At 47.9% G+C, this 15,572-nt stretch overlaps 1 protein-coding gene across 2 annotated transcripts in view; it reads right to left on the bottom strand.

Moving 5' to 3' along the window:
* Window positions 1-15,572, bottom strand: part of DCPH1 (damage control phosphatase 1) — a 251,403-nt gene that overhangs the window by 162,109 nt on the left and 73,722 nt on the right. The window lies entirely within an intron of this gene.

Consider the following 15,572-nt stretch of genomic DNA (forward strand, 5'->3'; position numbering starts at 1 on the left):
TCGCGCTCAAAGTAAAAAAATGAAAACGTTTGACGAGAGGCAGCAGGGGGAAGGGAGAGAGGAGGGGGCCTGCACCTGTTTTCCTTTTGGGATCGAGCAGGAACCATCTGTTAATTACAAACAGAGGGTTTGAAAGCTTGCTCCCGCAAGGGAATCGCCAAACGTGCAAGCGTTGCCATTCAAAGCAATGCAATGCGTGGGCGTTTTTCACTGCAAAACTGAATTGATTTATAAAGGTCTTTTTATTATGCAACACACGCGCGCTGTGTAGGCGAGACCTAATGATCAAACCATTTATCAGGTCGGATTATAGCATCAATACAGCTATTTTGACTTTCCTGAAAATAGGGGGCATTGACAGTCTTCCAAAAGAGGCTCAGGTAGTTGCGAACGCTGGCTTAATTTAATCTCTCCCAGGCCTCTTTCCTGATGGGTCACCCTGCGACTCGCAAATACTCCTTTGTAATGATTTCTGCAGGATCTCACAGTCCCTTTGTTCCTGGGCTTCTGTTTAAGGGCCATGAGAAGATTATTATAACTATGAACATTCGCTATTGAACCATTTATGGAGTTTAGCGGATTTTGGCTATCTATTTTTTAAATGTAATTTACTGTGTGCGTTATATCAGCAAAATATTCCAACATTCTTTCTGGGTTTATGTCACTTTCTAAACACGTCAGAATTTGGGGCTTATTTTTATTAATTATTTTTTCAAGAATGATATCAGGGTTTACAGTGGCCCATTTAAGCATGAGGCCCTTATTTTTATTATAGATGATCAGCTGTACATCGAATGTCGCTTTCTTACTCTGTGTTTTGAAATGAATAGACAGAGGAAAATGATCACTAAAATATTTTGGTAAATAGAAAAACATACTGACTTTGGCTTGTAATATTCCAAAAGAGCAATAAAGGCAATAAGACTGCCTTGGCCTCTACCTCCTGTCTTGACTGAATGATAAAATCTAATGTTAAAAATAGAGAAAATGTGGATAGTATAAAGTTAAAAACATCTCCACATGAACTATGTTCAACATGACAGATCCTTGGGAGACAAGGTAAAACGTGGACTGGTGTTGACCGCGCTGAAAAGGCAGAAGCCCGCCATAGCACTACTGCAGGAGACGCATTTAACGGGGCGGGGGGGCATCCAAAGCCATGGATAGGAGAGGGTACAAAATGATAGTCCATTCGGAATTTACGTCAGGGTCTCGGGGGACTGGCATCCTAATTGAGAGATCCTCAAAGTTCATTCCACTGAACACTAAGACTGACGGTCAGGGGTGCTTCGCTGTCCTGCAGGGACAGTGGGAGGGTAGGCTCCTTAATTTGGTTTCAGTATACATTCCCCCAGCGCTCCACTCGGTGCAGCTCCCGAAATTAGCTGACTTCTTACTGACTCTTCCTGAGGGGGATGTGGTTGTTGGGGGAGACTTCAATGTCATTGTAGACACACAACTAGATAGATTCCCGACGATGGCTCCTGCTGGAGGGCCCTCCCGCTTCCAGCGTTTTTTGACAGCTATAGGTCTCATCGACATATGGAGGCATACCCACCCCCAGGCTAAGCAATACACCTTCCACTCCGCTGTGCACGGCAGCATGTCGAGAATTGACCACTTCTTGTCCCTGGGCAATGGTATCCAACACATAGACACCATAGAAATTCACCCAAGGGGAATATCAGACCACTCCCCGATCACCCTAACGATTTCCACTCAGGAGAAGTCACGCAAACAAATATACCCCATACAAGCTACATACCTTAAGATCCCCCAAGTTCGCAAGGCTCTTAAAAAGGTGACGACAGTATTTCGCTGAGAATGTACTCAGTACGCTCCTCAGAGGTTGTATGGGAGGCATATAAGACGGTATTAAGGGGTCAAGCCATAAACTCAATCACAGGCTACAAAAGGGAGAAAGCACAGGAACTAACTAGATTGGAATTAACATTGCGGGAATTGTCAACAGCGCATGAAACGCACCCCACTCCGGCCACAACCCACGCACTTCACCTCCAACAGCAACTTTACACGGATCATGTGCGGAATCAGGTTAAGGGACATATTACTGACACACAGAATAGGATTTATGAAGTAGGAGACAAGGCAGGGAAGATGCTGGCATGGCTCGATAAGAGGGGAGGCAGTTCTAGAGGTGTACAACAAGTGAGGAACAGACTGGGGGAGGTGCACACAAACCCGGAACAAATAGTCGAGACGCTTGCGACCCACTTCGAAGGGGTATACACCCCTGAGCGAGTAGTAACACCTGAAACGGCCAGAGCGGCGTTAGAGCAGATTGGGGTCCAGACACTTCCTTCGGAGGCTGCTGCAGAGTTAGATGCGGACATAACTACAGAAGAGATTCAATTGGCTATAAATGCTTTGAACCCGGGCAAGGCGCTTGGACCAAATGGCATACCTATAGAATGGTATCAATCGACGCCGGAGAGACTAAGCAAACATCTACTGGCAATGTAAAAGGAGTGTTTAGAGAAGGGAATACTTCCACAAGATCAGAGACTGGCCACTATAGTGGCAATCCCCAAGCCGGGGAAACCACCAGAGGAATGCTCCTCAAACCGCCCTATCTCGCTACTTAATGCAGAAGTTAAAATCCTCACCAAACTCCTGGCGACCTGACTTCTGCCTCATCTGCCCAACCTCATACATCCGGACCAATCTGGATTTATGCCTCATAGGAATACGGCGCTAAATCTGCGCAGATTACACGGGGTGCTGGCTAAGGCGGAATCGATCTCTACACAAGCAGTAATATTGGCCCTGGACGCCAAGATGGCCTTTGACCTTGTAGAGTGGAACTACTTGTTTGAAGTTCTGGCTCGTTTGGGATTCGGCCCCAAGTTTATTGCATGGATTAGATTATTGTACGCTGACCCGGTTGCGCAGGTGGTAGCAAACTGCCATATCTCGCGGCCGTTCCCTTTGGGGAGGGGCACTCGTCAGGGATGCCCCCTCTCGCCATTGCTATTTGCAATTGCATTGGAGCCACTAGTCACTTTAATAAGAACCACACCGCTACTGACGGGAATACGCTGGGCGGAGGGCTGGGAGGACCGGCTTTCCCTCTATGCGGTCGACATGCTGGTCTACCTAACAGACGCAGAACACAGGGTGCCGGCGCTCTTGAATCTCTGTGACAGCCATGGTAAAATATCGGGCTACACGTTAAACTTGAGCAAATCGGAGATGTATGTCCTGAGGGGTCCGATCCCGGCGCTAAATACAGAATGCCCTCTAAGGGCAGCTGGATCTTCCTTTAAATACTTGGGTATCCATGTTACAAGGGACCCAACGGATTTTATGGATAAAAATCTGGGGCCTCCCATGGAGCGACTTAAACAGGATGTTAGGTTCTGGGCGGGGCTTCCTCTGACGCTACTGGGGAAGGCTGCACTATATAAAATGATGTCCTTGCCCCGATTTCTATATATACTTGAAAATACTCCGTATCCGGTGGCTCCGAGATTCTTTAATAAAGTAGCGGCATTGGTGTCAAATCTTCTGTGGGGGAACCTCCCGGCACGCATTGCGCAGGCCAAACTACACAGGGGTTGGTACGATGGCGGAATCGCGTTGCCTAATCTGAAATTGTATTATAGGGCGGCACAACTGGAACCCATCAACCAATGGATACACACTCCGCAAAATGATCCAGCATTTCAAGCAGATAGGGCACAACTAGGCGTGAATAGCCTACTGGCTCCGTTGTACGACCAAAGTAAAATGCGTAAATTGGAAGGACCCACCAGACTAACCGCGACGCTATGGCATACAGCGACAACGGCACTAGGATGGAAGGGGAGAATAACCAAGCTTACACCACAGTGGGACTCTCGAGCCCTGGGTAACCTGAGAAACAGCAGAGGCTTCTCACACTGGGATGCTATAGGGATATCTACAGTGGGGGATCTATGGGGAGGGGTGGTGCCTTTTGACAGACTGAGAGAGCTATACGACTTGGGAGAGAGGGAATTATACAGATATATTCAGATACGACATGCGTTGCTCGCTGCCATACCCCCTGAAATTGAGGTGCCGGAATCGTCCCCGCTTGAAGACCGCCTTCTCGCCGATTTCATGATTGAGCGTGCGACATCACTCACATACTGTAAACTACTCAACAACTTACCGGACCCAATGACTCCATTGAAGGAGAAATGGGATGGTGACACCCATGAGATGGACGAACATGAATGGAATGAGGCGATGGCATCGCCTAAGGAAGTAGGCATCTCCGCTAGATTGAGACTTGTACAACTGAAAGTTAAACATAGGGTATACTACACTAGGACTACATTGCACCGCATTAACAGAGCACAACACCCTTACTGCCTTCGTGGGTGCGGGGAGGAGGGCACGTTCTTTCACACTATATAGGACTGCCCCCGTATCCAGGAGTATTGGAGACAAATAATGCGAACAATGTCACAGACACTAGAGATCTCTCTACTCCCCGAGCCACGGAGGTGCCTCTTAAATGTATGGGAAGCTAATGATTTGTCCAGACATGGTCAACTCTGGGTCACGTTTGGCATGATAGTAGCCAAACGAGATATCTCACAGCGCTGGGGAGCGGCGGAAGTGCCAACAAAAACACAATGGTGCCTAAACATGGACAGGGTAATGGTGACGGAAAGGGCGGTGGAATTCTAACCGGCCCTGTCCGGGGAAATGGAACAAAATCTGGACAAAGTGGAAAGTGTACAGAGGGGAGATCTGTGATCCCTTGCCGGAAGACGATCAAGCTATGTCGGATGAGGAAGGGGAAGAGGATTAATAGACTTCACAGATTCCACAGGGAAGGGTGGCCACGAAACACGGGATAGACCACAGTTTTAGAGGATGGACTCGAAAGATATGTAGGGGGAGATACCAAGGGAGCCGCAACCGAGGGAGCCTGAGCACTCACACTACCACGTCTTAGCGTAGTTTAGGAGGGAGTCAGGTTGAGTTGACACTGGGGGGACGCTTCTTTACTCAGTTAATGCGACCAATAACCAAAAATGAACGACCGCAATGTGATTCCTTAAGCTTCTTTTGTTTTGTTGTTGTTTTTGTAAAAAATAGAAAACCAAGAACCTGTACTGATTAGCAGAATAATGATTATACAGTACCTTTTAATTTATGTAGTAATAAGGATTGTAAAAGAGTAACATTTGGACTCCAGTTTGATATTACTGCATGGTGATTGCAAGATTGTGATGGCGGCAGGCCCCACGGGTTGTAGGCCTACAGCGGTGTAAACTTAAAGGTGCAATAAAGGTTTTTGGAAAAAAAAAAATGACAGATCCTAAGAAAACTCTCCCATATGTTTAAAAGTAGACATTTTTGAAAGTGAACATAACCTACAATTAAAATCCCCGCCACATAAGAGGGTGTAATCAGTATTAAAATCAATAGGATGCTTAATTAGAGAATTGTGAAGACTTACTGCTATTTCAGTGGTAATGAAAATGAAGTTGTTGTGATAAAAATTTACAATTACAAGTGTGACATTTGATTCGTACATAGGCTCCGCTTTGGAACGAGAAAAGCTGATGACCCACTCTGGTTTTAGGCGGGCTCCTCTGAAGCTCTCAGGACAGCCACACACGTTCGAATCCAATCAGCTGTTTACTGGGTTCGAAGTCCCTCTTCGGGCAGGCAGTTAAAAACACGAAGAAAAAAATAAAACAAGAGGGGGCTCAAATCCTTACAAAACGTACTTCACTGAAGTCAGTGGGGTAATTTGGGACTGAACATACGGACAAGGCTAAAACAGGAAGTAAAATAAACAAGAGCCAGCCTGAAAAGCAGAAGTTCGGGGGCGTCACGCTTGTTGTGGGGCGGGACTTCCGCCTTCTGCAGGAAGCCCGAGCCCATGGCTTAGAGGAGCAGTGGTGACACGGGGCTCCAATGTCTGAAAGAGAGTGAAGGAAGCCGCACGTGTGCCAGGTGATGCAGAGATGACACCAGCGCAGCGACAAGAGCCTGGTGTGGTATGATAGGGTGGGGGGGGGAGGTGGTGTGTGTGTGTGTGTGTGTGTGTCTCTCTCTCTCTCTCTCTCTTGCGCGCACACATGCTGGAATCACTGACAGCTCTGCGCGCGTGCGTGCCTATCCATCTGTCCCACTTCCAGAGCAAGTCGCTAACAATAGAGGCTTCGCTGGACAGCAGCTCCACCTAATAAGCAATCAGAAAAATTCTTAAGCAAGGGCAAAGTTAAACCCAACTATACAAGCACAGCGCTAGTAATATTCTAATCAGCTAAACAGAATAGATAGTCTTCACTTGTTTGCTCGCTCTGCAGACCATGAAGATGTAAAAACAAACTCTTGTAATACGAAGGCATCCATCAGCGCAATGGTACACTTCATAACGAATACAGTGGTTGCTATGTGTATTCCGGAAATCATGCTTTTTTAGCCTGAAAAAGTTAGCTACTTTTCTAGATCTTGTGTTTTTGTAAAGATTTTAAATAATTGTACAATAAATTATTCCATTCTGATTCTGGAAGGACGTTTCAGAACTTTAAGAAAAACGCTGGCTGGGGCCTAATACACTTTCCAAAGGACAAAATTTGAAACCAATACTCCAGCCATTTAGACCTTTTCAGCAGCCCAGGGTAAAGATGTATCTATGTATATCTATAAGAAGAGACAACTTTTTCAGGCAAGCTAAATACATCTTCTGCCTCAAACACCAGCTGAGTGAGTGCAACAGCTGGCACCTCATCAGAGCCATAAAAGCATTTCTAGTCCAATGCTTGTAGTTGCCAGCCATATTTGGAATGCAGGTGATTAAACAAAAACAACCCTTAAAAAATCTTCTTTAGTCAAACGCAGCAAACTGGCCGTTCGCGGGCCAATTGTGGTGACTCCCCCCTGATGCGCCTCATATGGCTATTTGGGCGGCTGAGTCGGCCGTGCCTGATTCGCACTGACCGCGCTCGCCATTGCAGAGAGGCTGCGTGAGAGATAGGACCGACTGTACGCCTCGCTAGGTGGCAGGCGAGTGCGGAGGCATATGAGACAGCGGGGGGAAGCTCTTCTGGTGCCCGCATCAACAACGTGACACGTGCTCCACCAGCCCCGGCAGTAGCATCCAGCTGCCCAGGAGCAGAGGGGAGGCAGCGGGTGCACCGCCACGGGAAGAGGGTCGGTGCTTGTTGTTGCCTTTGGAGGAGGGAGGGCATTGTGATACCCCCCTGGAGCCCTTGGTGCAGAGGTAGGAGGTGGCTCAGACCCCCATGTAGGGCGGATTCCTTCATACCACTGTTTTTGGATAAATGGGGTTGGGGGGCGCACATGAAAGCATGAGGGGCACACCAAGGAAAAGAAGGGGCGAGGAAGGGTGGGAGATGAGAGAAGGAAGAGGATGATTCATCTCTACACCCCGGATCAAAAGAAATGAAACCCATCCTCCCTTGCTTGCTCGTTTCAGTTTTCCGTGAAAGCTGATAACTAACCACTTTCGAGGAAAGTTCATTTAAAGAGCAGGCTTGTGAGTTCACCCTTCGCTGCCTTGCACTGATAAAGGCTTTACTCTCAATCACACAACAGTTCAGATCCTTTGAATGAATAAATGATAGCCTCTCCCACTTTTGTCATTTTATCCCTCAGCCAACTAAACAAACAGAAAGTGAACAAACAAATGAAAGAAATCTTTTATACATATACTTATACATTGAGGGACGTTGCCCATTTTGTTCATCTATATTCTTTCCTGTTGGGCATCCATCTTCTCCTTTGGGCAAAGAAACTGAAGAAGGGTGTCCCCTCCTCCCTAGTCTCTATGCTCGGCTGTGCATAGAGAGTGAAATGGGCTGGATCCTCCCTCTGCATTTGGGGACCATCTTGGAATGGACAAACTGACAGTATCCCACATATCTGGTTCAGGAATTCTTCTCTTAACATCATCCATGTGCCACTGATAAATCATTACCATCGGACAATAGATCGAGTGCAGCAACATAGTGGGCAGCTGCAACGTTTCTTCCTATCTATTTAAAGGGCACATTGAGTGCCCTGGCGGCCTTTGCCTAATCTACAGCTGCGCAGCAATAGCGCCCGCTGCACCGTTTAGGCCTTTTACAGCTGTGCAGCAAGTAGTGCCAGCTACACCGTTTAGGCCTTTTTACAGCTGCGCAGCAAGTAGTGCCAGCTGCACAGTTTAGTCCTTTTACAGCTGCGCAGCAAGTAGTGCCAGCTGCACCGTTTAGGCCATTAACAGCTGAGCAGCAAGTAGTGCCAGCTGCACCATTTAGGCCACTTTATTCATGGGAACAGTTCTGATTGAGTTAGGACTCCCGCTACATTGGCAGCAGCCTTGACATTATGGATTCAGAACATTTGAGTCCCCCTCTGAGATGGCCAGTTGGCAAGGGAGACTGCGAGGCTGGTAGGGCGCCAGGCCCTTGTACGTATATGTATGTGGTGCTAGGAAATGTTCTGTAATAACAACAAAGTAGTGAATAGCACAGTGCTCAAACTAAAATACTAAGCTACAAAAACCAATATGTCTATAAAAACCGATGTGTCGAGACAAAAACACACAACTCACAGGAATAGCAAACACCTCCCCCAGATGGGTTGTAACTTCAACTGGGCACCTGTATCCCACTTTGTAAAACAGGACAGAGATCTCCCTATTGTAGAAGGACCCTCACTCACCACTAGCTGGTGACATGCTTCATCATGGGGTCCCCGCTGGAGTGGTCTAGTACCTCCCCAGCGTGCTACAACGCCTGTTTACAGCGGAGCAGGATGTGGTGAATGCAACAGTGCCCAAATCAAAGTGTGGTGATAATAAGTGCAGTTTAAAAAAATACTAGGTTGTAGTCTTTATACCTATTTTAATAATGACCAACCTGTATTTATTAAAAACAAGTGAACGGACTGATAGGTTCTGTGTTAGGAAACCAATGTCCTTGAAGGTTTATACAAAAATTGTGGTCAACATGTTTCTGCTGTTAGACTGCGATTTGCTCAGCATTCGTCAGGACCTAAAATTAGACCCCCAGTGGTATGCGGGCGCTAAGGCGCACCCTACTGTGAGGCTCAAAGTGTGAAAAATAATTAACAATTAACCATCACGGGCAGTCTCCGTGATAAAGGTCAGTACAAAATGTACGACCTGGCCAAAAAAACGCCATTGGCGAAGTATGTTATCCCCCTTAGGTGAAGACAGCACGGGTACACTTCACGCGGTAACTGTTGCTTTACTCGCGGCTCCCCGCTCGAAACTTAAACTCTAGGCTGCTGTCTACCCCGGAAGAAGACTCTTTCTTCTCTGACCCCTTATTAGCACACGCTAGGAAATGTTCTTCATGTAGTACGATGTACGCACCCTATTCTGAGTACCTCTAAAGGTGGTCTTATGATGACGAGGTTGTCGTGCATATTTGGGTTTTGCTAGTCAGATTTTGTTCCACCCTATACTCTTTGCCCCATATGTTAGTGATTGTCAGGAGATTAGGGTCCAATAGTAGTCTGTTGAGATTATGGGCATACAATGCGGTTGGTGCCCAATATATAATTCTGTTAACAGGCGGATGTTAAGTACAGTGTTCACCAGTGGTCACTGGCTGTTCTACTTGGACTAAATTTGCTTTGTGATGGTTCTGAAAGTGGTCCACTTGGTCCTATCTATACTACTATTATAAAGCAAGAACTTTGAACCTTTGAGGCGGGTAAACTCAGGAACCACAGCGCCAATCCACACACCCGATACATCATTGTAATCGTCAGGGTGTGCAGATGGACATAGACTATATAAACTATAAAAATATGCGTTATTTAAAAAATGTACCTAAAAAAAAAGTAGTCCCTTCGAAGTAGCGCCGGCCGCGACCTGCGTGCTGATGTCAGGAGCGCGGGGAGGAGAAGCGTCCATGAGCGGCGGACATGGCGTGGGGGAGGAGCGGTGACGAGCGGCGGACAGACGGTGAGGACCGGCGGACAGGCGGGAGGAGCGGTGACGAGCGGCGAGGAGCAGCAGAGCGGTGAACTGAGGAGCACGGGGGAGGAGCGGCGGCTGAGGTAATTAATGTTTAATATTAATGTTTGAGCTTGTAAAGCCCACTGCTACCCGTAGGTTTCCTGGCGCTGTATAACGCTGGGGAACCCGTCCTGGCTTTCCCTGTGGGATGGTCCCTGCTGGTATACCTCAAGGTGGAGCCAGGCATCCCCGGCGTTGATAGGGCTGTTGTGGAGATTAGGCAAGCTAATGCCCAGAGTTGCCGAATGGGACCCCTGATTAGAGTAGGCACCGAAGTGAGAATTATCGAGTCCGCTGACCCAAGTCCACGACCCTGCCGCATCGGGAATTGAACCCTAGTCCCGGCCGACTTCTGCTCCCGGGTCTGCCGCCTCTAACCAGTGAGCCACACCACTCAAGGTAAGGCTCCGGGAGACCCACGGACAATGTTGGGGCAGGCGGGGGACAAGGCCCGGGCTGCTGGACAATGTCGGGGCGGGCGGGGTCCCGGGCTGCTGGACAATGTCGGGGTGGGCGGGGTCCCGGGCTGCTGGACAATATTGGGGCGGGCGGGGTCGGGGAAGCCCGATTGCTCCTGGACAAGGTCGGGACGGGCTGCTAGTCCTATATAAACAATTCCCTTGTAAATATTATCTAGTGCCAGGTGGCATCATGTATAACTAGATGAAGGGCCCAACAAATACCCACCTCACTTCCCGGACGGCACATTAGTTCTGATATCTTCACCCACTGTCTGGAATATGTGCCCCCTTTATGCCCTTTTACTTCTCCTCACCACCGCTTTCCTGGTAACACCCTTCTCATACCCCCCCCACCCTCCTCCGCCTCATTTTCCCAAAATGGCCACCACTCAAGTTAAGGCTGGAATTAATTGCTACAAAATCATTTATCCTCCCGACCAGACTAAAGCTTCAGTACAACGATTGAAGCATAACACTATTGAACGTTACCCGGATTCCCTTTTTGTTGATCAATTTTACAATGGTTGTTTTGGGAGGCTCAAAAACGATTTCATTTTCTTCACTCACAACACCCCTTCTTGGTGCACCAGGTTATATAATTCCCTAACCGTCACCTACTTCTCCTCCATCCCTCATGGGAAACAACTAAAAATTAGTGTTTCAACGGCTACCTCACTATCTCACTCTATAACAACGGTACTGTCATGATCCAAGGCAAAGACACCTGTCTCTCGCTCTTTGACCACCTCTTCCCCTCCCTAGTCCCCTCCTTTGCGACTGGGTTATCCCCTGACTCTTCTTCTAGCTCCACCCATTACTCCCTTTCTCCACCCCTGACCCCCCTACACTCCAATAAGCTGCACCCTCGAGAAGCACAGGTCTGCCCTCTTCCGTCCCCTGTGCCCTCCTCTCCTATTCCTCCCCCTTCAGCTAATACGCTCCTCGTCCAATCTGCACCATCCCGGTACGGCAATCTCTTCTCCTCCCCCATAATCATACCTGCCACCCCCCTTTTTAGTCCACCTCTCCTCCAACCTTCTCCCCCAGTTAACTTTCCCTATGCTCCCCTTATTCCTCCCTCCCCCCTCTTCTTTACCCCCTCCCCTCGTTAGTCACCCAGATTTCTCCACAAACCCATTGCATCTCTCTCCTTCCTCCCACTCCTCCAGCAATGCTGTTCTACCCACTTTCCCACCTTGGTAACCCTTTCCATTTCCCTCCCTCGGGCCCAGCAGAACCACTTCCTTTCTTCAACTTCCCTTTCTCCCAACCCCCCTCACTCTGCCAGATGCCCGTTCCCTCACATCCACCTCCTCTAGCTGACAGGACCTCTGCAACCACCTCCCCTCTTTTCTTCCCAAACCTCCTACATTCCCATGACTCCACACAGTCCTCCCCTTCTGCCTTAATCCGCACCCATCTCCCCCTAATGATGACCTTAATTCCTTTCCTTCCTGCAACACCAACAAATGCAACTCTCCCTTCACCTCTGATTCACCAACTCTCGCTCTCAACCTCGACCTTTCCCCACTTTTGAACCTTATACCCCAACTCTCCTCCTGTCCCCCCACCTCTCCCTGCCTTCCACCACCAATTCCACCCCCTCCTGTTTCCATCGAGCCACCCAACCTTCCGTGCTCTGCTTTACTCTCTCTGGAAAATAAGCTAGGCTCTCTTATCACCTCCATCTCCCAGCTTGTAGCTGCCATTTCACTTTCAAGCTCCAAGATTTCCAGCTTTCCATACACCTCTACTCCTTTGGAAAACCCTCACCTTCCCACAAGATGCACCTCGCCCCCTCACCCCACTATAGCCAAGCTCAACCTGTCGTCTGCAAACGTCGTTAACTCGCACAAGCCCTTGAACGCCACCCTTCAACCTGCATCTCCTAGTAACCCTACTATCTACACTATTCCGACCATCTCCTCTGTCAGAACCAAGCATCCACCTAAACCCCCCCCCGAGCACCCCCGTATTAAAACAATATCCCGATCACCCTTCAGAGCCCAAGTGCCCCCGTCACCAAAACAGTCTTGACAGAGCTGCGCTGTCTGCTCCACAACTGCAGATCTGCAGTAAAACACAAACTTGACATCTCCGATACCATCACCCTTCACAATATTGACTTGCTCTTCCTCACAGAGACCTGGTTCAACGATACCTCTCACTCTATATTTGATCTCCTATTACCCATAGGCTATTCTATATTTAGGAATGACAGAAGCGACAACGTTGGGGGAGGTGTTGCAGTCATCTTTAGAAACTCCCTTCAACTTAAGGCTTCTCCTATCAGTTCCTTCCACACCTTTGAATGCCTTTCTCTTGAGCTCCAATTGCACCACCGTTCACCCCTCAGATTCGATGTCATTTACCGCCCGCCTTGTAGTGGCCCTTTCTCGCAAAGTGACAATCAGACCTTCGTGGACGACTTCAATCTCCACTGGGGCTTACCGCCAGACTCTTCTGCGAACTCGCTGGCCACCTTCCTCTCTGAAAACGATCTTATCCAACACTGCACAGAATCAACACACTCTAAGGGCTCAATCCTGGACCTTGTTATTTCTAAAGCAGGCATGCTTTCTATCACTACCCCTATTCATGGAGACTGGTCTGACCACCTCCTCATCCCATTCTCTCTTCACCTATCACACTCTATAACTCTTGGTCAACCTAAGAGGGCTACCTCCTGGTTCCGTGATGCTTAAAATATTAATGTTGGTTCCCTCTGTGAATCAGCTTTGTTATCACTTCCAAGGCTAGACCCGAACCTAGATGTTGACGAACTCACCTCCCAATGCCTCACCACAGTCCTTACAGTCGAAATCAATAACATCGCTCATCTCTAAAGCAAAAAGATAAGGCCCCCTCCCTCAGCACCTTGGTTCAACAAATCCCTCTATGAAGAAAGGAAGCAGCTAAGAATCCTGGAGAAACAATGGAGGCAAGCGCCCACCACCGATAATTTGGCCACGCTTCGTTCAGCAAGATCCAAGTACCACAAGCACATCTTCCTTAGGAAAGCGTCGCACTTCAGAACACTCCTTGACTCCGCTAAAAATAGACCCAAAAAACTATTCGGTCTCATCAAGATTCCGGACTGCTCTCCCCAACCTCCAAGTTGAAGGATTCTACAAAGAAAGCAGCGGATTTCGCTATATTCTTTGACGAAAAAGTGAAATCCCTTGTGGATCAGGTCGCTCATCCTACCCCTCCAGAAGAGCACAAATCCTCAGTCATTTGGCAGAACTTTGACCCCATCTCTGAAGATGCCCTGCTCAATTGCATCCTCGAAACAAAGCCCTCCAACCATTCTCTGGACTCCAGTGCCATTGCCATTGACATCTATACCCAGTCTCTTTCCTATTGGACCACCCTGGTCAACCTCTCATTCTGTCAAGGCTCCCTTCCTGTCTCCTTCAAAACTGGGCAGGTCACCCCTCTGCTTAAAAAACCCACTGCTGATGCGAATGACCTCAACAACTTCCGCCCCATCCCTAACCTACCCTTTCTTGCGAAGATCACAGAAAGATGTGTAGCGAAACAACTCTCTCGTCATATCAAGGACAATGATCTTCTTGACAATTGTCAGTCCGGCTTCATCCAAAACTGCAGCACTGAAACAGCCCTACTACAAGTGGTTGATGACGCGCTGAGGACATTCGATTCAGGGGGGTCCTGTCTTCTAATTCTCCTTGACCTTTCTGCAGCCTTTGACACTGTCAATCACAACACTCTCCTCAACACTCTGCAACAGAGAATGGGCATGGAGGGCACTGTGCTTAAATGTTTGCTTCCTTCCTCTCTGATACATCCCAAATGATCAAAATAGCGAACAGTCTTTCATCTCCTTTGGTGGTAGGTCAAGGTGTTCCGCAAGGCTCTATACTTGCACCCATATTGTTCAATCTCTATTTAGAACCACTGGGAAATCTCCTAAGTAAATCCGGGATCCACTATCATCTCTATGCAGATGACACTCAAATCTACCTCAAGGTTGCCTCCACTCACGATCTCGCCATCCTAAGCTCTACTCTCGACTCCATTCAAAACTGGGTGTCAACTCATCAACTGATTCTGAATCCCTCCAAACCTGAATTCCTCCTCATCTCCTCCTCACTCTCTACTCCCCGGTTCAATCATGGATGGATCAGATTAATCCACTTAACAATAAACCCATCATTGTCGACAGCGCAAAATCCCTTGCTGTCATACTCGACAAAAAACTCAATCTAATCTCCCACATCAATTCCATTGCAAAGTCTGCTCGATACCAACTGCGCCTTCTTTGGGGAATTTTCGCTTTTTCCCAGAGCAAGACCTTAAAACCCTGGTGCAATCGCTGGTCCTCCCCAGCCTGGACTACTGCAATTCTCTTCTTACTGGCCTCCCAAAATCTCCATTCAGCAGCTTGTTTCATTTATGGGGCCAATAGAAGCAACTACATCACACCCATGTTATCCAGCCTCCGCTGGCTTCCCATTGAGGCTAGAGATATCTACAAGACTGCCTGTATCACCCACAAAGCCTGAAACTCTCTGGAGGCTCTAGACCATCTCGTAATGCGTAAAATTTACTGCTTGAACCTCCTACTTTCAAGAAGGAAAGATCGGTGGCCAAATCCTTTTCAGGCAACGCAGTGAGAATCTGGAACTCACTTCCGCCTCAGCTCCAGACCACCACCTCCTCCCAGGCCTTCAAAACGGACCTCAAAGTTCTCCTCCTCCAAAGACACTTCCATATGTAATTCACGCCTTCTCTATTATCTGAAGGAAGACCTCCCATTATTGAAAATTATTTTCTCCATGACTATGGAAGTGCCTTCCCAGTTTGTTCTTGTGGTTTGAGTGTTTTCCATTTATTGCAGTATTATCCTTGTACCTGTGTTTGGTACTCTTTTGTATCATGCACACGCCACTTTTCTCTTGTAACACACTTTTTGCTACCTCTCACATTTTGTTAGCTTTAGATACTTGCACAAGTGCCACCATTGCCTACGTAATGTTTGTTCTTGTGCTTGAGTGTTTGCCATATATTGCAGTATACCTCTAATTGTACTTTGTTTTCTCTTGTAACCTGCACACGTCACTTTTTCCTCCTGTTTTGCA

This window comes from Lissotriton vulgaris, chromosome 1_1 (genome assembly GCF_964263255.1).
Source record: "Lissotriton vulgaris chromosome 1_1, aLisVul1.2, whole genome shotgun sequence".
NCBI lineage: Eukaryota > Metazoa > Chordata > Amphibia > Caudata > Salamandridae > Lissotriton > Lissotriton vulgaris.